The sequence below is a fragment of the Dama dama genome, chromosome 21 (assembly GCF_033118175.1).
Source record: "Dama dama isolate Ldn47 chromosome 21, ASM3311817v1, whole genome shotgun sequence".
In the NCBI taxonomy this organism is placed as follows: Eukaryota; Metazoa; Chordata; class Mammalia; order Artiodactyla; family Cervidae; genus Dama; species Dama dama.
This window is the reverse complement of record NC_083701.1, coordinates 63,119,826-63,145,800: the sequence shown is the minus strand read 5'-3', so window position 1 is coordinate 63,145,800 and position 25,975 is coordinate 63,119,826. Positions and strand designations below refer to the sequence as shown.

Below are 25,975 nucleotides of genomic sequence, written 5' to 3'. Positions count from 1 at the left end.
GATTTAAGAAATACACATCCAGGTTGACTCAGGAGCATCTACTCAGCTGTGCAGTTAATCCTGCTCTGACTGTGTGCCTTAGCTCTGTTGATTGAACAACTTCTTGAGTTGTCCAAGCCTCCATGTTAAACTGCCATTTCAGTTCCTAGATGTCTGTTCTGCTGGGCCATTCCTTGTTTCATCAAAGACTAAGGTCATAAATTTCCCTTTCCAGACTGCCATAGATTCTGGAGGCTTTTTCCTTAACTTCAGTCTTGTGGATGTGGTACTCTCCACTAAATGTTACCAGACTGCTTTTGAAGGATATACCTGCAGACAGCCAAATTTACCTTTTATTTAAAAAAAGGTAATTATCTTTTTAAAAAAAGATAATTATTGATCATGTTGCATATGCCTGCTGGAATGCTTACTGCCTTGCTTCTCATTGGCCAGGTATCTGATCTGACCACTTGGCTCGACTTTTGCATATTCTCTGTGTTCTTTATCTAGATCAGGAGTTGGCAGCTCTAGCTCACTGCTTGTTTTTGTAAATAAAAACTTATTGGAAAATAACTGCCTTGTTCCTTTAAATATTGTCTTTGGCGTCTTATGTCCTACAGTGGCAGTGCTGAGTAATTGCAGCTGTGATCATATGGCTCACAATTCTAAAATTCTTACTCTCTGGTCCTGTATCAGAACAGTTTGCTGACCATTGGTATAGGTTTGTTTGCTTTTCAGTTTTATTTTATTATTTATTTGGCTGAGCTGGGTCTTTGTGGCTGCACATAGGTCTTCTCTAGTTATGGTGAGCAGGGGCTGTTCTTTGTTGAGGTGCATGAACTTCTCATTGTGGTGGCATCTCTTGTTGTGGAGCACAGGCTCTAGGTGCATGGACTTCACGACTTGCAGTACTTCGGCTCCGTAGTTGTGGTGCACGGGCCTAGCTTCTCCATGGCATGTGGAATCTTCCCGGAGCATGAATCAAACCCAGGTCCTCTGCCTTGGCAGGCAGATTCCTATTCACTGCACCACCAGGGAAGTCCTGGTATGGTTTTATAACCTTGTACTCTTTATTTGGTGCCTTTTTAAAACCTTGTGTTTTTTATTTTGTAGAAATTTTGTGAGAAAATTAGTATATTTATTCATGAGACTTCTGTGTAATTTTTAAATTCATTTAATCACATATTAGGCAGACGATGTCCTATACTTTAGATAATCTTTGTTGCTAACTTTTTTCATTTTTAAGCACCATTTTGTTAAAGTGTTTCATGCTAAAAGAATTATGCCATTACAAAAATTGATGCTTTTTACCTGTTTAATCATATACCCATAGTAAATCAATCACCAAGGATTGTCAAATTTATTTTCTAGGTACATTTATAATACATGTATTTTGCTCCATTTTTACTTCTATTACTTTAGGGCAACTTCATCATTTCTTTTTCCTCTTCCAATCCATGGCTTACCATGTGCCTGAGTAAGCTTTGGAAAGTTCAAATTTGATTGTAGCACTCAACCTTCAATGATTTCCTATTAATAGTATGAAAACTCAAATCTGGTTCTGTATTAACGTTTCCGTTTCTCAAAATAGCCATGCTTCTTTTTGTCTTAGGGCTTTGCTCAAGCTTTTTCGTCCTTCCGCAGTGTCCTTCTCCCTCTGTTTCACTTATTTATATCAACTTAACCTTCAGAGCCTGGCTCAGATGTCACTTGTTCAGAAGATTCTTGAAGTAGAAAACAGGCTCCACGAGGCCAGGTGCTGTGTTTCAGTTTGTTCTGCTGTGTCTCCAGAGGCTACTGATTTCTGTTGAGAATGTGTAAAGATGTAAGTGTTCCTTTGTGTTTTTGAGTGAGCATTCAGAGTGTAAACAGTCTATAAATCCTACCCATTTTTAAGATCATCTTTCTTCCCTCCCCCCTCCTCTCTGCCCCCCAAATTATCTATATAATGTTGTAGTGTAGATAGAATAATGTGTAGTGTAGTGTAGATAGGAGCTCAAGATCTCTCTTTGCTAGTGAATGAGAAAAGTCAGCCATTTAAAGAATATGAAATTGAAAGTGTTAGTTACTCAGTTGTGTCTGACTCTTTGTGACCCCATGGACTATTGCCCACCAGGAATTCTCTGTCCATGGAATTCTGCAGGCAAGAATGCTGGAGTGGTTTGCCATTTACTTCTCCATTTTATCTTCCCAACATAGGGATTGAACCCGGGTCTCCTACATTGCAGGCAGACTCCCCTGAATGAGCCACCAGGGCACATACTTATAATCATTGATAAGTTACGGAAGATAACTGTTAGCAAGAGAATACTGTGATTTAAATTAACTATGAAAAATGATTAAAATAGAATTGAAATTCATACACAACCCTCCTTCTAAGCCCTCTACCTACTGTGAAGGTACACTTAAACTGCTTTTCTCTACCAACAAAATATACACCAACATATGCACTGTTTCTCTTAGGGAAGCCTGTTAGTGATTCAGTGACCCAGATTTTTACTGGGTTTGTTCATGCAAGCAACCTCTTATCTAGCACATCACAAAATTCCAGACTCCCAGAAGGAGAGCAGGTGTTTTATATAATTTATTATTTTTTTTGTATAAAAGTCTTGAGTAGAACAAACCATACTGATAACAGAGAATAAAGGGAATAAAGGTTCCCAGATACTGTCAGTCAAGGACCAGCTTCCCAGGTAGGCCTTGCTAAAGTTAGCAGCCTTAAACTTGCTACTGTTAAGTGTTTTCTGCACAGTTCTTAAAACAGTATTTATATTACCTGGCAACATCTGCTTTTTATTCAAGCTAGGGAGGTGAATATTGAGTATTTTTAGCTAGATATGTTCTTACACTGAAAAAAGTTCGGGAATGAGTTTTAAGTAGACAACTATTTATGACTTTATTCTAAGTTTTTTTTTCATGTTTCTTATAGGGAAAATTTGAATGCCTGATGGGGCAAATCATTTGCAACAGTTATCCTTGTTCATTCTGTTTAAGTTGCATTGATCTTCATTCTGTTCTTCAGGTCTGTACTCTAAACCAAGGGACTGTCCCCAACCCCTGGGCCACTCTGACTGGTATAGGTTGGTGGCCTGTTAGGAACTGGGAGGTAAGTGGTGGGTGAACCAGAGAAGCTTCATCTGTATTTACAGCTCCCCATCACTTGTATTACCACCTGAGCTCTGCCTGCTGTCAGATCAGTGGTGGCATTAGATTCTCATAGAAGCGTGAACTCCACATACGAGGGATCTAGGTTGAGAGCTCCTTATAGGAATCATCCTGAAACCATCATCTCCCCCACCCGACCCCCACTTCCATGGAAAAATTGTCTTCCGTGAAATTGGACCCTGGTGCCAAAAAGGTTGGGACCGCTGCTCTAAACTCTTCTTTTGTTTCACGACTTTTTCCTTGTTGTTTTCTTTGCCTGTCATGTCTTTCCCATTTTTACTTAGCCTGACTCACCTTTGGTGTTTCAATTTAGACTTCATCTATCTGTATCTCTCTACCTTCTCCCTCAGATCTCTTCAAGGGAGCTCTCAGATCACTTTCCGATTGTATTAAGATTGTTTATTTGTCTTTCTCCATTTCCAGAGGAATATATTCTCATCTTAGCATATCACATTAATGAATGGATGAGTTTAAAATTTGGGCGGAGAAGGAAAGAGGAGTGCTGGAGAAAGAGGAGGAGGGAGAAAGATTTAAATTTCTTTAACATTTTTGAGAATTACGATTTTAATAACTCAGAATTGTGATATCCAGTATGATAGCTGTTACCCACGTGGGACTAGTCTGAACTAAGATGGCTGTAAGTGTAAAATACTTCTTGGGTCCAACTTTTAGTAAAACAAAAGTATGTAAAGATAACAATTTTTTGCATTGTTTGAATATTAAATAATATCATCTTATACATTTTAGATAGTCTTAGACATATCTTAGATATATATATTAAGTGATAATAACTTAGATATTTTAAAATGTTATTAAAATTAATTTCACCTACTTTTACTTTTTTAATGTAGTTAACACAAATTTTAAATTATATATTGACCGAGGAAGAGTAACTAACTGAAAAATAGCATATAAGTGCTTCTTTTATATTGTGTTATAACTAGTCTGTGGGCAAAAGTGACACAAAATTTGCTGTTTACTTCAAAAAATGTTGAGTAAATGGTCAGGACAAGTGTAAGATATCAGTTGGCAGATTTATTAAAATGTAGTCTTTGTATACCCCTTCGAGTAATAAATTATAATAGTAATGGTAATTGTTCATAAGGGGTTACTGTCTGTACCTTTCTAAGTGCTTTATATGCATTAACCCATATATTACTTAGAAGCACTTTTCTTAGATAAACAGTTATTCTGTTTTTTCCAGATAAGGAAATTGGAATATAAAGACATTACATAACATGTTTAGGGATACAGTATGTTTGAATTTTAATTTCCATGTCTAGTAATGATAGTACCTCAGAAGGTGATTTGGATGATTAAATGAGGTAATATAATTTCTAATCTCTGGGTATGATTTACTACATACCAAGCATTTAATATTTTTTATTTGAATCAAATTAAGGCATAGTTTTTAGTTCAGACTCTTCAGATATGGTATATATGGGTCTTTTTGTGTCCTATAGTGTTAAATCTCAGAATACAAAACAGCATAAATGTGAAGCTTTGAGTTGACTCCTTTTTCTGTGCAAGTCCTTCCAGGATAGAAATAGAGCTGGAAGAGTTATTATGCTTCCACTTCCTTCTGTCATATAGAAAAAGAATACGACCAGCAGCTTGACCTGCTTTGGGGGAAGTCTGGTTGTACCCATTTGTTTACATATTGTCTATGGCTGCTTTAGCACTCAAGTGCTGGATCTGAGTAATTTTAATAGAGATCCTGTGATTCATAAAGGTTAAAACACTGTCTGTTCCTTTTCATAAAATGTTTTTTGCCTAATATAGGACCATATCAGTAAAATAAGAGAATCCAGGTCGCTGGACCATAGTTAAAGTTGAACCCTAGATTTCCTATGGCTGGGCTGCTACCTGGATGGTATACAAGTTAGGCTTGCTTGGGACTGCATTCAGAGGAAAGTAAGGTACATGCTGCCTAGGAATGTTCAGAGTAGAATCCTGAAGTTTCAAATAAGTATATACCAGAGGTTGGTAAACTAAAGCCCTTGGATCACTTCTAACTTGTGGCCTTTGATAAAAGAAGGCCTATAAACTGACAGTGGTTGTTTTGTTTTACAGCTTTTTAAAGTATTGGGGGTAAAAATAAAGACTAATGTGACAGAGATCATATGTTGTTCAAAGTCTAAATAATTACTTTCTAGCCCTTTACATGGAGAATTTGCTGACCTCTGTTGTCTTTATAGTCCTCACTATTTTCTTCCTGATTATTATCCTGGAGATGGTCAAAAGGAGATTGATCTTTGTGTTTGGACAGCTGCATTTGTTGACCGTATTACTTTACTGAATTTTGTGGACCTAGAGAAGGTGAAAGAGGTGGAGTCAGAAATCTTTCTTAGTTATCAGGAGGCCATTCCAGTGCTCAACAATACTAGATGCCTGGGGATTAGGAAGGGACATGGAAAGTTCATCAGATATTCCAACTTTTGACCTGTTGTGTGCCCTGTATAATAGAAGTCACACCATTGTTAGCTGGTAAATGGTCTTGAACATAGAACAGCTTAGTTTTGATGGCCACGTTGGTATGACTGCTGTTAGCTGATCACACTGAGAATTAGGGTTAAAAAGTCTGATGTGGTAGTAGGAGTACTACTCCTGTCCAGCCTACTGCCAGGAGTAGGCTGGACAGGGATGGGATGGCAGCACCTTGGGCAGTGTGACCTCCCTCAGGATATTGTAACCTGATTGACTTTGTGGTTATGAGTTGATCATTTTATGGTGACCTCTACATTAGGAACAGAATCTTTTACTTTATGCAAAAACCCATGATTGTGAATGGTTTGCCATGTCTGATATAATGATGGATTCAGGCAGCAGTGGTGGCAATCTGGATGGTGCACATTTATTCTAGTTGAGCTCATCAGTGAAAGAGTCTCTGCTGCAGGCATCAGTTTGAGTAACCCATATGATTTAATCATCTGTGATTTTTTTCTATGGATTTCTCTTCCATAGTTTCTTTTTTCCTATAGTTGGTGGTCTCTAACCTTTAGTATTTAATTCAACAGTCTCTAGTTTTCTGAGAGGCAGACCAATAGGTAGGCAATTGGCAAGAACCCAGGGGTCAGTAGTTGAATCCTGCTACTGAGCTAGTTTACACGTTGTTGGAGCTGAGATTGAACAGCAGCAGAAGCATAGCGCACACCGTAATGTTTCAGTTTCATTGAACCATCAATGAATCACATTGAAGCACTTTGGGGAACCCCCGTGTATCAAATGTGTTAGTGTTAGTCTCTCAGTCGTGTCCAGCTCTTTGCGACCGCATGGACTATAGCTCGCCAGGCTCTCCTGTCCATGGAATTCTCCAGGCAAGAGTCCTGGAGTGGGTTGTCATGCCCTCCTCCAGGGGATCTTCCCTACTGAGGAGTCAAACCTGGGTCTCCAGCATTGCAGGCAGATTCTTTACCCTCTGAGTCATCCCCACTATAGCCTACAGCTTTTCTTCATTTGCAGGAGTGGAGGTTAAGGTTCCTAACAAGGGGTAATTGCCACTTTTTCATGTAAATCGAAATTGCTGGGAGGGCCAAGCCAGGTATCCTTTTTTTTAGAAAAAATTTTTATTGGCATATATTTGATTTACAATGTTATGTTAGTTTCAGGTCACAGCAAAGTGATTCAGTTATGCATTACATGCATTAATTTTTCTTTAATTTGTTTCCTATATAGGTTGTTAGAGAATATTGTGTAGAGTTTCCTGTGCTATACAGTAGGTCCTTGTTGATTATCTATTTTTTATATAGTAGTGTGTGTTTATTAATCTCTTAATTTATTCCCTTCCCTGTGTTTTCTCTTTGGTAACTGTAAGTTTGTTTTTGAAATCTGTGAGTCTGTTTCTGTTTTGTATATAAGCTCATGTATATCATTTTAAAATGTTTTTGATTTGCTCTTTTGATATAGGGCTTGGCCACTTTACTGAGTCATTTAGGGTGCCTACTTGTTCAAAGTCCATGAGTTTCCAAGTCACACCAGTCAGAATCTTTTTTTCTGAGAGTTTGAACTTGAAACCAGAGTAAATGAGATTAGTTCTTTCTAGTGGTAGAAGACATAAAATGTAGGAATTGGGAGTTATTGTTTTTGTTAACTGCCTTGGTGCTGAAACATCACTGCAGAAAGGTAAGGTGATCTAAAGAGATCCAGGAGACAGACTTCTGGAGTCATTTGTGACTGTGGTACCAGTTGTTTCTGGGGCCTTGTCTTTTCTTATCACCACTGGGTTTCAGCCCTTCTCTGTGTCCTATAAACGATTAATCTCAGCTTTTGGGTTAAGCTAGTTTAAGTTGGATTTCTGTTTCTGACTAATATGAATCCTAACAAATACCTATTGTTGTCTAATGCAGAATATAAATACTGATGGCTTGGCATCTTTATCAGAGATATATTAATTGGAATTTCACCTAGACCTATTTCTACTTACTTATATTGATGATGTGGAAGAAGGAATGAAAAATATATGCACATTAAATAGGTATTATTTATAAGTTGTTCAGAATTATGCATATAAAGTGAATCTCTAAGACTGGGAAGAAATATAAAAGGTTAAAATGTGCTTTGGATTAAAAGTAATAAAATTAATACTAATTTTGACAAATGTTTTGTAATAATGTAAGATGTTAATAATAGGAGAAACGGTATAGGGTATGTGAGAACTCTTTGTACTGTCTTTGAAGTTTTTCTGTAAATCTAAAACTGTTCTAAAATGTAAAACTTGTTAAAATAAAAATTAAAAAAACAAAAAATGTTATAAAATTAGATAGCAAAGATTTGACGGAAACAAGCAAGAAAAGTTATGGGCTATAATGGTTGCCTAAGGGAGTATGAAAGCTGTAGCTTAAACATAAATTAGTACAATGGTGAAAGAGCTAACATGATTTTGGATTGATTCCAAATAAAAAGAATTCATGAGGAAGAACTGAGAAACTTCTTAATTTTATTCTTTAGTGATCAGAATTTTGAGTATTGCTCACTGTACTAGAAAATATTTTTTAAAAATACTGAACAGGTTTAAATAAACTATTTTGAAGAGGAAGAAAAATGAAAAAAGTCTAACAAAAGAATAATGTTACAGGTTTTTTTTTTAATTTAAATCAGACTATTAATGACTATTCTGTAAAGAATAAATCTTTAAAACTTATTCTGTTATAGTGAAAACATAACTTATATATCCAAATGACTTGCTTTTCTAAGTTATTCTTTTGGTCTGTACTTTCCAATCTGTAGACACTTAGGTTCACAGATCTTGAAAACCTCTTTGAAATTGTTTTAGTAGCCAGTTTAGCAGACGTTTGAGGGAATTAATACCTTAGTTTTAAATACACACTTCCTTTTATTTTAACGACAGTGTCAGAGAAACAGAGTGTCATCTTGAATACATATCTAGTACTATGCCTTGTGTTAGAAAATAAAAATTTGTTGAGATCCAGTGTCAGCCTTACTCACTGTTCTTCACGCTGACCTGTATTTCTTTCTTTCTTTTAGTATTCAGATTCATGCCTCAAATGAAAAAGATTTGTCATCACTGGGACAAGTCAGAAGGATGTTTTGAAGACCATAAATATAGTTGTAGATAAAGAGTACCAGAAATGTTTTGATCAATGAAACATTGGTGTAGTTAGATTCTTGGCTCTCTGCTAGTTCAGTATAGCATGGTCAGGACCTGCAGTTTAAATTCTGAGCTCACCCAGCTCCTCCTTACCTAGTTCCGTGTACTAGTTGTGGAATCTTAGACATGTTGCTTTGATACTTAAAAGTTTTAGTTTTTTCATTGTAAACTATGGATAATAGTACATTTTCATGGTTTTGTTGTGATAAATTGCATTCATCAATGTGTCTGGTGTAATAATTGGTAGCTACTGTTATTAATTATTTGATAGTAATAATAAAATACGTCTTGGGTTGTTTTCTGAAAGTTTCAGGGTTTCCTAATTCTGTAAATGAAAGAAATAAGCAAAAAACTTGGAGGAATTTACTTTCATGGAAGGAAGAACCAGTGGGATTTTAAATCTTTAAAACTGGAAGGGAACAGGATGATGAGACTTCATGAAAGGGCATCGCATTGTTTACTTGTTTTCTAATTCTTTCCTACAGAAATCATTGTGTATTTCGCTTATAATAGTTATCCGTGTACTGATCATATTATGTCAGTTATTTAAATATCTCTGTTTCCTTTGAATGGATTTTGCCCCTAAAGGCACAGTTTTTAATGTGTACTGCAAAAGATGGTCATTATTAGTTCAATATCACTGTTGGTATTAGAGATGGTTTTCAGTAGTATGTTGGAAGCTTTTTTTTTTTTTTTAAAGTCTTTTTAATTTAAATTTATTTTTAATTGGGGGATAATTGCTTTACAATATTGTGTTGGTTTCTGCCATATGTCAACATGAATCAGCCATAGGTATGTGTACGTCCCCTCCCTCTTGAACCTCCCCCCCTACCTCTCACCCCTCTAGTAAGTTGTCACAGAGCACTGGGTTTGAGCTCCTGCCTTCATAAAGCAAATTTCCACTGACTATCTAATTTCACATGTGGTAATGTATATGTTGGAATGGTAAAAATTATTTATTTTACTGCATATTAGGAAAAAATATATCCCCTGTGTAAACTCATGATTTCAGATATTACTGCTTAAGATAAAAGTGGAAAAAGAGTTTGCTCATGAAATAAATTTACCATTAAGTACACATAAAAAACTGTAAATTTAAAGAAGATATTAGCAACAGTGTTAGCTAGTTACTTATTTTGTGTTTACTGTGTGCCAGGCTCTCTTCTAAGAGCTTGTCATTTATTGAATCATTTAATTCTCAAAACAACTTTGAGAGGAAGGTACTGTTATTATTTTCATTGTGCATATGAGACACTGAAGCTCAGAGAGATTGTCTTGCCCGTGGTTATAGATCACATGAGTGGCAAAGCTTGAGTATCAGTCCATGTGTTCTGACCGTTTTCAAGCTTTTAGCCACTGTGCAATACTGCTTCTTTACTTTATACTAGTAGTATAAATGACACATGGATAGGGGAGCAGTGATATTGTTAGTATACAGATACATGAAACTCCATGATAGTAAAATATGAAAACTCCAGAAAGTAAAATATTTCTAATTTATAATGAATATATTTCCAGATATACATATATGGGATCAAATAGAGATGCTTTCAAGGTATCTATCAAGGTTATTCTAAGTAGTAAATGAAGCATTATCACTTTATCATTCCTTTAATAGAATAAAATAATGCTGTATTAAAAGGATCACAGTGTGGTGAGGTATAGTTTTTTTCACCACTTCTGCACCTGTTTCTGTGAAAAGGAAATATTCATACTTTATAAGTGGGGAAAATGGTTTTTTTTAGGTCATTCACAACTGTATTCCAGAGTGTTTGATATTTTAGTTTTAGGATTTAACTTCCTAACAAAAGTCATCTGACATCAGCAGTGAGGTGCAGTGAAAGCTCTCTCAGGAATACTTGTAATAGAAAGGAAGACTTTGGGTCTGTGAGGTTGTGTGGGCTTGAATGTGATTTTTATTTGATATATGAGCTGTGACATAACTATTGCATGACTGAGATGTACTTGTAAGTGCCGTACTATGCAGATGGGTTTTTTCTGAAACAAAGCCAGAAACGAAATCTTGAATGTGTTCATTTAGTGAGAGAAAGAATACTTCATAAAAACATATGGAAACATTTCTAAGTTTTTTTCATTAAATGAGGCTTTTATTTCTAAGCATTTTTATGATTGTTTAAGTTAATATGTCATTTGCCTCATATTTTCCAAGTTTAGTGAGACATAGAAGTCTTATAGAACTGGGATGTTTTGAAACAACCAGATCACTTTTAGGAATGCACATTTTAGAATTAGATTAGATGATTATTAGAAAACTAGGATTGAATCATGGGTATATTTTTCATTAAGTGATTAATCATAAAACTATCCATCCCTCATTAATTATTTTAGCATTATCATGGGATTTGGTGAGGAGATGTATAGAGTGTTATTCTCTTTTTTTGCTCATTTTAAAATTGTAACAGCATAGAACAACATTAAAGGAAATCATAAAAAGAAAAATACCACAAGTAAAACCATGACTGTTTTTAATTTTCCATTTTCCCTTCAAACCCATGTCCCTGTATATAAAGTTTTACATGGTTCTGTTTATTATGTATATACCATTTTATGTTACGCATTTCTTTTATAACATTATGTTAAATTTTTTTTCTTTTTGGTGTTCAGTTACTTTTGTTTTTCCCATTGTGAAGGCATAGAAAGAAAATTTCCTTAGATTGTGAATCCCTCTCAACTTCTCATTTTATCTTCCTCTTCCTTTCACAGAGAAGTAGCTAAGAATGATATACATGTTGCCATTCCAGTCAGCTTTGATGCTGAATCCAGTGTATGTTTTGCAGTTTATATCTTGTTTTTACATATTTGACACACAGAACACTTTTTGATTTGTAGGCTTTTCTCTGTTGTCTTTCACCTTGACCTTGAGGAAGTACTTGGAGTAATCTTTTCCTATATAACTTCAGTTACTACCCATACATTGACGAGTGCTTTATTTAATTCTTTAGCCAAGAACTCTACCTTCTCTTACTCTTTTCCAATTCTTTCTCTCTATTGCAGTCTCAGTGATCTTTATAAATTAGAATTCTGACTATGTCCTTCAGTGAGTTTTCCATCTGTCTACATGATAAAATTGGAAATTGTTTGCATGTCAGTCCAAGATCATTTCATGATCTTTCAGACTCATCTCTGAAATCTTTATTCCGTTCTCTTCCTTTAGCCATTTTGAACTATGAGGTGCCCAAATACACGTTTCCCATACCTCCTTGGTGTAACAACTTTTTTACCCTCCTACCTATTTCTTCCTCTTATTTGCTTAACCAGTACTTTTCATTTCAGACTTAACTGAAGCTTCATAGCCTTCAGTTTGAGTTATGTATACTTCTTTTATATTCCCAGAGTAAGCTGTCTAACATGATGCCAGATACATAGTATATGCCTCAAAAATGTTTTTTTAATTGAATTATTGAATTTTGTTCCGTTGAGTCAATGTTTTGGGAATTTGTTAACGCTTGAATACTCCAGTATTTTTGCCTGGTGGGCTACAGTCCATGGGGTTGCGAGAGTTGGACATGACTTAGCGACTAAAAACCAAAAAAACAAAAAAGAACTAACACTTTAAATTTAAGTGATTAATTTACTAGATAAAGCATTTTGCATCTTTGCACATGTTAATATTTTTAAAGGTTATTTTCCTGCAAATTATTCCAAGAAATATTGAATTAAAGGTTAGGACCCTTTATGACTCTTGGACATCATCTTTTGGGTAATGATTTTTAACATCAATCTTGTCCAAAATATGTGTTATAGAATGGGTATAGTGATTTTTAAAATCAAGAATATTGGTACTGGTAATATTTTCTTGGTTTAAACACTTTTTTTTTTAATCCTTACAAAAAAAAATGACTTTAGTATATTTATTAATTTTGGCATTTAGTAAACATTTGTGGGTGCCATTGTGTGTCACTCTTTGTGCCGGTCACTGGGAACACAAATATAGTAAGATTCATTTTCACCCTAATTGTTTTCTTAATCAATAGATCAGTAGTGTGTGCTCAGTCATGTCCGACTCTTTTGCAAGTGCATGGACTGTAGCCCATCAAACACCTCTGTCCATGGGATTTCCCAGGCAAGAATACTGGAGTGGGTTGCCATTTCCTCCTCCAGGGCATCTTCCAGACCCAGGGATTGAACCTGAGTCTCTTGCGTCTCCTGATTGGCAGGTGGTTTCTTTACCACTAGTGCCACCTGGGAAACCCCAATTCTTTTCTTGGTTAATTGCAAAATAGATTTCCTAAGAGTTTTGAACAGTAATTCATATGATATAATTCATGTACATTTATTCCACTAATTGGAACTGCTTGTTAAGAAGACAAATCAATGTTAAACTATTAATGCCATAAAAGTTTAACAATTTTTTTGTTATTTGTGTTTGAGAATGGCTTCATTACTTGTAAAACTGCCTTTTTTTATATTAACATGGTATTTTAATTTTTATCCATTATGTTAGAGGAAGGTTGTTTCAATTAGCGTCAGATTTTAATGACTAATAAAAATAAATTTTTTTGGTCAGAAAATATAATTAATAGATTGCTGAATGAATTTTTTTCTATAACAAGTTGAACTAATAGTATTTATAATATATTTTATCCATGTTTATTTCTTTATTTAAACTATTGTTCTGGTATGTTACATATTTCAATATTAAAATATAAGCAGATGGTTATAGTATTTCTTTGTACATGTTATCCACACAAGAACTCTTTGTACTGTTGGCGGTACTGTTACACAGTTCCTTGCTATAGTAAGTAAATATATTACCTCAGCCCGTAATCAGCCTACCATTGCCACTGATGACCCAATGCTTAAGTTGTAACACTATGCTGCTGACCCAGACTCTGGGGGCTTATTTAATTTTATTTTTTTGATGCATTGCTGTAGGCAATTTTAAGGGTGTGGAACCAAGCCATTTTCTCCCTTGGACTCATTTCCACTTTTATTTCCTATGGGAGGCTTAGCCTTCCTTTAAAATACTAGCATTTTTAAATTGTTCACCTATTCTGTGATTACTGGGTAGATTAGTAATTCTGCTTGCTCATTTTAGCTTACGGAATTTAAAAAGAAAATCAGTGTGACTTAACCAGTGGTGTTAAACAACCCTCACAATGGAAACTTTCTCATTTATGAAGTGCTTTCCTGCTAGACGCTTGGTCCATCTGTGTACGTCTGCATGCTTCACGGGTTAGTGTTTATGTGCATGTGCTCAGGGCGTTTGGCCTGACTTTGTCTTGGGAGGCTGCAATTGAGAATTGATAGGTTATATGAAGTTGAAAAAAAATGAGTTATAAAAAAATCAGTGCTTCATTTTTCCTTGATAACTAATATATTATTTGTAAGGAAGTGTCCTAAAAAGTGCAGAATGAATAGACCTCTAAATTGCATAATACTTTTCAATTTTTAACAATAACTGCCTGTTGAAAAACAGAGTGAACTTTAGTCACTAAGAAGAGTAAAGTTATTTTTAGAATGTATGGATGTTTGGGGCTTCAATATGCTGACCACAACAGCTTAAGCTTATAGATTAAACTTAAGTAAAGGTCATGCTTTTAGAGGTTTATCTTTTAAAATTACTCTTATTTTAGTTCATTTAGTTTATTTCCTGTCTTCATCAAGAAATTTATAGAACACTGTACTTGAACCAGGTGTATTATATGGCACTGGGTTATTAAGATGAGGCAGGCACAGATTAAAAGAGCTTCAACCTTAATAGAGGAGCATACATAAATAAACAGATAATTGTAACACGGTATAGTAGGTACTGCTGTATGTTGAAAAGAGAGGCACAGAAAAAGGTCAGTTAATTGGTTTTGAAGTCTTCAAGAGGAGGTAGCATTTAACTAAGACATGTGTAAGGTAAGAATCTGCTAAATGGCATATGGTTATGAGTGTGAACACTACTGCGGAATGAGGGTGGTGGGTAGTTATTTCATCAGATGGTTGATATTAAATGAATGTTTTGTGCACTGTTAAAAATGAACATTTTAATTTGTAGGCAGAAAGAAAGGTTTTTTGAAATGGAAACAGTGCTTGCTGGATTCTCCAGGAAGCAGACCTTGAGATGGAGTTAGGACTGCAAATTGTTTACTAGAGAGTAACACCTGTGAAAACAAAAGAATGGGAGCAGGAGTGGTCAAACCAGTCTTCACGTTCTGAAGCTGACTTGACCAAGTCTCTACCAATCCAGTCAGGAACCTTTGAAACAAAGTTGGAGGAGTCCTGCTGCATTGGGTGCAAAGTAATACTTGATCTGTGTGATGGTTGAGTCTGCAAATGTGGAACCCATTGACAGGGAGGGTCGATTGTAAGGGATTTGAACGTCTATGGATTTTGATATCTGTTGGGGCTGAGAGTTGGGGTACCAATGTTCCATTGATACCCAGGGAAGATTGTGCGTCCTTCATTGGAGAGCTGAGGCAGACTCTAAAGAAGCCCAGCTGGAGGCTGTCGGCTAACCACACTGCCTATAGTGGGCAGTGTGTCTTTTGTTGGAGGGTAATCTAAGGTGAGATACGTGTCTGCCACAAAGATGGCATGGGTCTTGGAATGATATTAATCATTCATTCATTCAGTAACTATCACTGGTGGTGGTGGTGGTTTAGTTGCTAAGTCGTGTCCGACTCTTGTAACCCCATGGACTGTAGTATGCCAGCCTCCTCTGTCCATGGGATTCTCTAGGCAAGAATACTGGAGTGGGTTACCAGTTCCTTCTCCAGGGGATCTTCCCGACCCAGGAATCAAACCTGGGTCCCCTGCATTGCAGGCAGGTTCTTTACCAACTGAGCTATGAGGGAAGCCCCGACTATCATTGGACACATGTGCTGGGAGTAGTAGCCTGGTCAGCAAAGCAGTTATGTCACTGTTGTCATGTAGGGCAAAGATCTGGAAGAGCAGTATTCCAAACAAAAGGAACATTGGTTATAAAGCCCCTCTTAAGGGTAACAGTTTGGCACAGAAGACAGAAAGAAAGAAGGCCACTTTGGCTGCAAAGTTCTGAAAAATAGAGGGAGACAGGGAGGGACAGGAAAGGAAGGGAAATGAGGTCAGAGAGTTGGAAGGCCTTGCAAGCCACAGTAAGGACTTTGGATTTTGTTCTAATTGCAGTGGGAGGTCATTGGAGGGTTTTAAGCAGAGGAATGACACAATTTGACTTAGGATTTGAAAGTTTACTTCTGCTTACCAGCTTCCACGTTTAATAGTAATGGTGCAAATATGTCTTGACTTTTGACTTTTGACACACCATGTGGTCAGTTGGAGGATTCTTTTACATTTACATTGGCAATGGCATAATGTAATATCTGCTGAAAAGGATACATACATACACACCCACATCCTTTAAAAACATTATTTCCATTATCAGGGTCTGTTTTTACCGTTTTATTTCTATAGTAACTCATTAATCAGCTCTTTTGTTTTTAAGTGACTATTTGATACTCGGTTACAAGTCATATTAATTATAGTTTTTAGCTATGTATATAGGAACCCTTAATTTTTCCTTTTCTTTTTGCCTATTCTTAGCTCTGGAAAAAAAGCAAATAAACTTCTTTGTTGGAATTTTATTTAGGCATTTGAAACTCTTTGTGAGAATGTGCTGTGAGTCTTTAAAGTTTAACTAGTCCCTTACTGAATCCATACAGCTCTCTGGTGTAGTGCAGGACAGAATTTAAAGATCCCAGGTTTCTTGCATATAGCAGAGACCTGCACATTGCTGGCTTCCAGAGCTGCTTTTATTTTTCTTGCCATCAGAAGTTTGCCCTCCTCCCAGAGGAATTTTTAGGACTCTTATCTCCACCCAAATTATTGACTTGTCCAATATAGAATGATTTTTAGTTATTTATGATTCTTACTTAAGGCTTGTATTTTTTTTTTTTGCTGAAAATTGTTTCATTTCTTTCTGAGAAGTGTTTTCTCAGTGCTCAAGTTTGAACCTCGGCCCCACCATTTGTTAACCACATGACCTAGATAAGTCTCTTTACCTCTTTAAGACTCAGTTTCCTTCTCTGTAGAATGGGGAAGACCAGTAGTACCTGTTTTTATAGACCTATGGTGAAAAGTAAGGGAAGTAATGCAAAATGTTTGGCATACCACCATCATTCTATAAGTGTAAATTGTTACTCTTTTCACTCTTACTTTATGCTCTAGTTTTTAGTTTATTAGGGATGTATAGAAGTACAGATTCAGTTTGGTATTCATCTAAAATCTGCTCTTTGGCTTTAGTTCTGGCCTCAGTCTTTGATAGATTGAATAGCAGAATAGCCACTTCAGTGTCATTTTTGGCGTTCTTGAGTTTGTGTGTAAAAATTCTTACAGCCTAACAGCATCAGTTTAATAAATGAGGCATGTCACTTTGATTTATTATTAAGGTCTCAATTTTCACTTTCAATTAAACGTAAAACATTCTCTGTATAACCGAGAAGGAGCATTTCCTCATTTGTTTTATGTGTTGAAACTCTGTCAGTGAGTTGAAGTATAAATATTTATTATAAGAGAAAAATACTATAAGTACCAATGGTTTTAAACACTGTTAATTTTATGTGTAACAGTATTATTATTTTAAAAGTTCAATGAATAGGTATAGAGATTGATAGATAACATAAATATTAATATCATACCTTATTTAGGTAACTGTGAAGGTCTTTTCATTTTTCTAAGTTAAAAATGTTCTTAAAGATTAAATGAAAATAGAAGTTGGATTATACTGTTACTCTTTGTAGAATCTATAGATTTTTTAATGTGTTATCATTAATAAAACTTTAAAATTTTCTTAATATCTAGTTTAGCAACAAGTCTCTCAAGATATGATCCTGTTTGGGAATTCACATCATACAAGGTTGGATTAAACACAGAAATCAGAATGTTTGAGGAGGGATAACTCAAAATGGTGCTAACTCATATCTAAGAAAATTATCTTTGATTGTAATAGTGAAAAAAGATAATGAGTGTGAAAAGAAGAAGGTATCAGAGAACAGTAAGATATCCAGAACACATTCTGTTTTCCCAATCAAAATTATAGACTTTTACAGACATACTTTCTAGCCATTTCTGTGGAAGTTTAATTATTTTATGGATGTAAGAAAACTTAATAACCTGGTGAAAAGATCACCATCAACAGTGTTAGCCAAAGGAATCTTGTTCTTCCATCTACAATTGAGCATATATGTAGTACCGGGTATGTACAGACTAGAGACTGCAGAAACAACCTAGCAGCTGATAGCAAATGAGAAATTGTATACTATACTATTAAAAGTCATCTCTTAAAATGCTTAATAAAAATTTATAATGATAATTTTTACTGAAATAATTACTCATATTTCAGAAATTAATTCTGTTATGATGATATATGGCTTTGACTAGACCTGAGTAGTATGCTTTTTTTTTTTTAACAATATAGGAAAGTAGTAAACTTTTTCTTTTTCTCCTTCTATGTGCCCAAAATATTAATCAGTTTACCAAGGGTATATAGAATTTTGGGTAATTTTAGAAGAAAGAGTTTATAACATCAAAATTTTGCATTTCCATTCTACAAATTTTCAGAGGCCAGATTCTATTTTAATTAATAATTTAGTAGATTGTATATTACACATGGTCAATCATAACCATTGCCAGATGTTTTTCTTCTTATTACCTTACATCCACATTAAAAAAAAAATAATTGAAGTACCTTCTAACATAACTTCCATACAAAGAATATTATCATGAAAACATTTTCTGTGTATTATTTCATTTTCCCCTTACATCAATACTTATAATATCTGCTCTCAGTTCTTTGGTAAGATAGTTATTAAAGCACTAACTGAAATAGAGGAGGGTGATACATAAATAAATTTTGCTTTTTTGCTTTGGCTGCAGTGGAACATTCTGGTAACTGTTTATTGATTCCATTACCAATAGATGCAACAGAGAAGGTGGGGATGGAGCTTATTTTATAGTTTAAAAGCAATTGTGTTGTATCCAAATAAGTAATACAGGGCATATTTTAACAATACAGAAACTGGTTTAATTTAATTAACTGAGGTTTAATATGGTGTGCCTCCTACTTGTGGTAAGCCACAGTGGCATTTATATGCTGATGCTTCAAAAGCACTACTGTTTTATCTACCTTTATTGGTCAAGTGTACCATAGAGGCATTATCTAAAGCCCGGAAAACAGATCTCATGGATTTTGCTTTAATGATAAGTCCAATATATTAATTATATTAATATAATTCATTTCTTGATATCAATTTAGTGGAGTTTCTAAAATCTGTTCTTAATGACTTTTAAGTGTGAAGCTGATGATTTTACCATGTTTCTTGAAGCAGAGAACAGATGAATTACAAGAATTTGTTTCTAACTCAGTAAGAAATTATCAACATGACCTATTACATTCACCCTATAAAATAATGTATATTGCTAAAAGAATGCAAGTAGAGAATGGAGAAAAAAGAATTGAAATTTTATGTGTAGAATATTTTGGAAACCCTTACCATTTCATAATGCTGTGTCAACTGTCTTATACATAAAGCACTTATAAAAAATTCCAGTCCTATGGTTATTTTAATGTATGTAGTAAATGAGATATATATATGTGTGTGTGTGTGCATATATATAATAAATTGCAAATATTTAGTGTTTGCTATTACAGATATTTTTTGGATTGGTTGATAAGAACTTTAAAATTTGCTATGAAGTTAGAAGTATAACTCTAAAATTCTATCAATCATGATTATTTTTCAATATGTTGCCAATGCAAGGGTAGCAATTAAAGTCTTATATAAAATGGTAGAAGCAAGTAACCAGAATAATAGGCTTATTTTAGTTAACAGGAAACCAAGTCATAGAAATATATTGTCAGTAAGAAATGAATAAACACTAATAAAAAGTCAGCAATTAAAGCAAAAACTGTAATGAATGTCTTTGGACAATAGGGACACCTTGTAGGGATATAGCACTAAAGGTTGTCAGTTAGGGATGGCATTGTATAAATAATTTCAGCAACGGAATGCTCTTTCCTATTTCTCCATATTAAATTCTAATGAAAGAATTAATCCTTGGATTTAAAAATCCTTAGAGGGTTTTTTTTTTTACCCCATTACCTTAGAAGAATACCTGTTTGTGGTGATATGTAAAAACAAACCCAGTATAGATTGTATTTATTGTTAAATGGCGGAAACAGTTTGCAAACAAATACTATAATGTGATCATATTTGTGTGTGTATATTTTAAAGTATATTCTTATATTTGCATATCCATAGCAAAATGCCTAGAAAGATATATCAAAAATATTAATAATGACTGCTTTTGGGGAATGGAATTAAGATTATTAGTGGAGGAGAGCAAAATAAGAGACTTTTACTTTATACCCTTCTGTAATATGGGACTTCCCAGGTGGCACTAGTAGTAAAGAACCTGCCTGCCAGTGCTAAAGATACAAGAGACACAGGTTTGATCCCTGGGTTGGAAAAATCCATTGGAGGCGGAAATGGCAACCCACTCCAGTGTTCTTGCCTGGAGAATCCCATGGACAGAAGAGTCTAGTAGGCTACAGTTCATAGGCTTGCAGAGAGTTGGACTTGACTGAAGTGGCTTAGCACACATGCACATAGGGATATGTAATTATGTTCTGTTACTTGATTACTATAATAATGCAGTTTAGAGTGATTTTTTTTTTTTTTTAACTTTAGGCATAGTCAAATTTCTTACAAAACTCTTAATGGTCTTTCTTTCTCCAGCTTTCATCTCCTATCACTCTCAGCTCCACCCTCCAATAAGTTCCTCTCTAACTGAACTTCAGTAGCTCTTGTAGACAGTACTAGATCTTTCCTCCAATTCCTGGCTAGTGCTTTTCCATTGCCTGGAGTACTCCAGTTCACTGTACCCTCATTACTTTTTTTCTGGTTTACTTGTCTTTATTTTTTAGTCATGTTTCTCTAGATCGGGTTAGGGGTCCCTTCCTATATAATATAAAATTACCCTATACATTTCAAATTTGTGTTTTTATTTTTGTATAGATACATACCCAGGGATGGAATTACTATTTCATATGGTAGTTCTTAGCTTTTTGCAAATCCTCTGTAATGTTTTCCACAGTGGCTGCACCAGTATACATTCCCATTAATAGTATATGAGGGTTTGCTTGTCTTCCACATTCTAACCAACATTTGCTATTTGAGTTCTTTCTGGTGAGGTCCTTCTGACAGGTGTAAACGGTGATATTTCATTGTGGACTTGATTTGTATTTCCATGGTGATTATCTGTGTTGAGCATCTTTTCATATGCCTCTCGACTATCTGCATTTCCTCCTTGGAAAGATATCTGTGCAAGTCTTTTGCCCACTTTTAAATTGAGTTGTTTGTTTGTTTTTATGTGATGTTGAGTTGTATTAGCTGTAAGTTTTGGATATGAACTTGTAGGTTATATCATTTGCAGATATTTTCTCCCATTTAGGTTGTCTTTTCATTTTGTGAGTGATTTTCTCTTCTGTGCAAAAGCTTTTAAGTTTAGTTAAATGTTTATTGTTTGCTTTTATTTATTTTTTTGCTTTAGGGAATATATCCTAAAAGGTATTGCTGTGATTTATGTCAAAGAGTGTTCTGCCTATTTTTCCTCTAGGAGTTTTATTGTTTCTGGTCTTCCATTTAGATCTTTAGTTCATTTTGAGTTCATTTTTTGTATATGATGTTAGAGAATTATCTTACTTTATTCTTTTACATGTAGCTATCTAGTTTTCCCAGCTTTACTTATTGAAGGTTGTCTTTTCTCTCTTGTATATATCTTGCCTCCTTTGTTATAAGGTAATTGACCAAAAGTACTAGATTTATTTCTGGCCTTTCTGTTCCGTGCCATTGAGACATGTGTCTTTTTGCCTCAGCACCATACTGCTTTGATTACTGTAGCTTTTTAGTATTGTCTGAAAGCAGAATGATACCTCTAGCTCTGTTTTTCTTTTTCAAGATGGTTTGGCTATTTTGAGGTCTTTGGCGTTTCCATGCCGATTTTAAAATTATTTGTTTTAGTTCTGTGTGAAATTCCATTAGTTCCAAAAGCTCCAGTTGAATGAATCCATCAGTTACCTTGGTTAGCATGGTCATTTTAATAATAATAATTTTTCTAGTCCAAGAACATGGTATATCTTTCCATCTATTTGTGTTGTCTTTAACTTTTTTCATCAGTTTTTGTAGTTTTCTGAGTACTGGTCTTTTACCTCCTCATGTGTGTATGTGTGCACGTGTGTGCTCAATTTCTCAGTCATGTCCAACTTTCTGTGACCCCATGGACTGTAGCTTGCCAGGCTCCTCTGCCCATGGAATTTTCCAGGCAAGAATACTGGTGTGGTGCCATTTCCTACTCCAGGGTATAAGGAGGTTTATTCCTAAGTGTTTTCTTCTTTTTGATGCAGTGGTAAATGGGATTTTTTCCTTCATTTCTCTTTCTGATGGTTTGTTTTTTGTGTATAGGAATGCAACAAATTTCTGTATGTTTATTTTGTATCCTGCAACTTTATAGACTTTATTGATGAGCTCTAATAGTTTTCTGGTGATCTCTTTAGAATTTTCTATGTATGGAAACATGCCATCTGCAGACAGTGACAGTTTTACTTCTTCCTTTCCAACTTGAATTCCATGTGTTTCTTTTTCTTGTCTGATTGCAGTGGTAAGACTTTCAATACAAGTTGAATGAAAGTGGTGAGAATGGACACTAATTTGAAAAGATACAAGCACCCCATGTTCACAGCAGCATTATTTACAGTTACAAAGATATGGAAGCAACCAAAGTGTCCAACAGATGAATGCATAAAGAGTATGTGCTGTGTGTATATATATATATACACACACATACACACACATATATTTGGCTTCCCAATAGCTCAGATGGTAAAGAATCTGTTTACAATGCAGGGAGACCTGGATTTAATTCCTTGGTCGGTAAGACTCCCTGGAGAAGGGCATGGCAACCCACTCCAGTATTCTTGCCTGGAGAATCCCATGGACAGTGGAGCCTGGTGGGCTCTCGCCCATGGGGTTGCAAAGAGTTGGGCACAACTGAGTGACTAACATGACAAATACACACAAACACATAATAGAATACTCAGTCATAAAAATAGAATAAAATTCTGCCATTTGCAGCAACATGGATTTGGAAGGTACCATGTTAAATGAAATAAACCAGACAGAGAGAGACAAATACTTTATGATATCACTTATTTGTGAAATCTAGAAAAAAGAGCCAACTAGTGAATATAACAAAAAAAGAAACAGACTCAGATTTAGAGAACAAACTATGAGGAGATGGAAGGGGGCAGGGATGTATAAAATATGCTACTAGAATATATTGTATAACACAAGAATATAGGCAATATTTTAAAATAACTATAAGTGTAGTGTAACATTTAAAAATTTTGAGTCAGTATATTATACACCTGTAACTTAGATATTATACTCCAATATATATCAATAAAAATTAAATATGCCCTATATTTCTCCCATCATACTGTGTATCATATTTTATCATAATTCCTGATCATGTCTGAGTTTTAGACAGTTTTTGTGGGAAAAGACAATGTCTGTGGTGAGCATGCATAAAATAAGAGTTTTAAATGAATGGATTCTGGTTCTCGTATTTATCAGTTTTTAAATTCAGGAAACATTTATTAAATACTTAAATATTACCTTACCTCTTTGTCCTGCCTGGTGAGAATGGGGGAGAACTAGTGGCCATGAGGCAATTAGGTGGAAAAACGTTGCCTGTGTTGAGCTTTGAATGATGGGTGAATCTGGATCTGGTAGCTAGTAAAATTAAATTTTATGAGTTTTTAAAAAATATATTCTGAAACTATTTTAGTTGAATAAAAGAAAGTCAAGGGATACTTGCTTACAATAAGATTCATATTCAAATCAGAAAAAATAAAACTTTTATAAGAAATTAATTTCACATGAAAAATCTAAAAGAACAGTTCAGAATGTGCAAATTCTTCAGGTTAAGATTGACAGGTTTTGGCCAGTTTATCTTGTTTCAGTTCATTTTAAAATGAAAATAATTAAAAACATAGTTTTTAACATAATGCTGTTCATTCTTTAATATGCAGTTAATCTCAGGGCTTAAAACTATGTTTTTAATTATTTTCATTTGTTTTTTTTAACCCTTAAATTTTTTATTAAGTTAAAATTAATTCTAGGCCAATTCTTCGATGAATATAGATACAAACGTCCTTAGCAAGCTATGAGGAAACTGAATCTAGCAATGTATAGAAAGGGTCGTGCACCGTGATCATGCTGAATCCATTCCAGTGACACAGGGATGGTTCAACACGTGCAAGTCAGTTTTTGTGAGACACCACATCAACAAAGGGAAAGACAAAAACCACATGATCGCCTCATGTGATGCAGAAAAAGCTTTTGACAAAAGTAAGCATCCATTTATGATAAAAAGTCTCATGAAATGGGTATAGAGGGAACATACCTCAACATAATAAAAGCCATTTATGGCAAAGTGAAAGTGAAAGTCGCTCAGTTGTGTCCAACTCTCTGTAACCCCATGAACTATACAGTCCATGGAATTTTCCAGGCCAGAATACTGGAGTGGGTAGCCTTTCCCTTTTCCAGGGGATTTTCCCAAGCCAGGTCTCCCGCATTGCAGGCGGATTCTTTACCAGCTGAGCCACAAGGAAGCACATTTATGGCAAACCCACAACCAATATAATACTCAATTGTGAACTCAGAAAGCCTTCCTGCTAAAATCAGGAACAGTACAAGGATTCTTAGTCTCAGTACTTCTGTTCAGCATAGTATTGGAAGTCTTAGCCACAACAGTCAAACAAGAAAAAAATGTATCCAAATTGGAGAGGAGGAAGAGGTACAGCTGTCAGTTTGTAGATACCATGACTATGTAGAGAACCCTAAAGTCTCTACCCCAAACCTATTAGAACTAACAAATGAATTCAGCAAGATAGCAAGATGCAAGATTAATATTCAGAAATCTGTTGAATTTCTTTCTACTAATAGCAAAATATCAGAAAGAGAACATTAAAAAAAATCCTGTTTAAAATCACATCCAAAAAATTAAATTCCTAAGAATAAATTTAACCAAGGAGATGAAAGACCTATATGCTGAAAACCATAAAACACAGGTAAAGGAAATAGAAGACGATTCAAAGCAATGGTAAGATGTTCCCTGCTCTTGGATTGGAAGAATTAATACTGTTAAAATGACAATGGTATCCAAAGCATCTACAGATACGAGGCAATCCTACAAATACCCATATTTCTCACAGTGCTAGAAAAAATAATTCTAAAATTTATATGGAATCACAGGAGATCTAGTATTGCCAAAGCAATCCTGAGGTAAAAGAACAAAGCTGAAGGCATAACCCTTCCAGGCTTCACACTATACTATAAAAACTATAGTAATAGAAACAGCATGGTACAGCCACAAGAACAGACAGACAGATCAGTGGAACAGAACAGATAACCCATAGTAAACGCACGTACCTGTGGTCAATTTATCCATGACAAAGGAGGCAGGAATATAAAATAGAGAAAAGGCAGTTTCTTCAACAAGTGGTGTTGGGAAAACTGGGCAGCTACATGTAAATCAATGAAATTAGAACACTCCCTCACACCATATGCAAGTAGAAACTCTTAATGGTTTAAAGACCTACATATACGACATAATGCATAACCATAAAACTTCTAGAGGAGAACAATGGTGAAATTATTTTTTCACATAAATCATAGCAATATTTTCTTAAATCGGTCTCTCAAGACAAATGAAATAAAAGCAAAAGTAAACAAATGGAACCTAATTAAGCTCACATGCTTTTTTACACAGCAAAAGAAACCATAAACAAAAAGACAACATATGGAATGAGAGAAAATATTTGCAAATGGTGATTCTGACATGAGTTTATTATCCAAAATATGTGGACAGCTTATATAGCTCAGTATCAAGAAAAACCACAAACAACTCAATTAAATAATTGGCAGAAGACCTAAATAGATGTTTCTGCAAAGAAGACATACAAATGGCCAACAGGCATATGAAAAGATGCTTAGAAACACTATTTGAAAAATGTAAATCGAATCCACAATGAGGTATCATCTCACACAGGTCTGAGTAGCCATCCATCATCAAGAAGTCTACAAATATTAAACACTGGAAAGGGTGTGGAAAAACAAAACTGTCTGACACTGTTGGTGGGAATGTAAGTTGGTGCAGCTGTGGAAAATAGTATGG

At 34.9% G+C, this 25,975-nt stretch overlaps 1 protein-coding gene across 10 annotated transcripts in view; it reads left to right on the top strand.

The window, feature by feature from the left end:
• VPS13B (vacuolar protein sorting 13 homolog B) overlaps positions 1 to 25,975 on the top strand; it is a 771,473-nt gene that overhangs the window by 162,443 nt on the left and 583,055 nt on the right. The gene's annotated exons all lie outside the window — the stretch shown is intronic.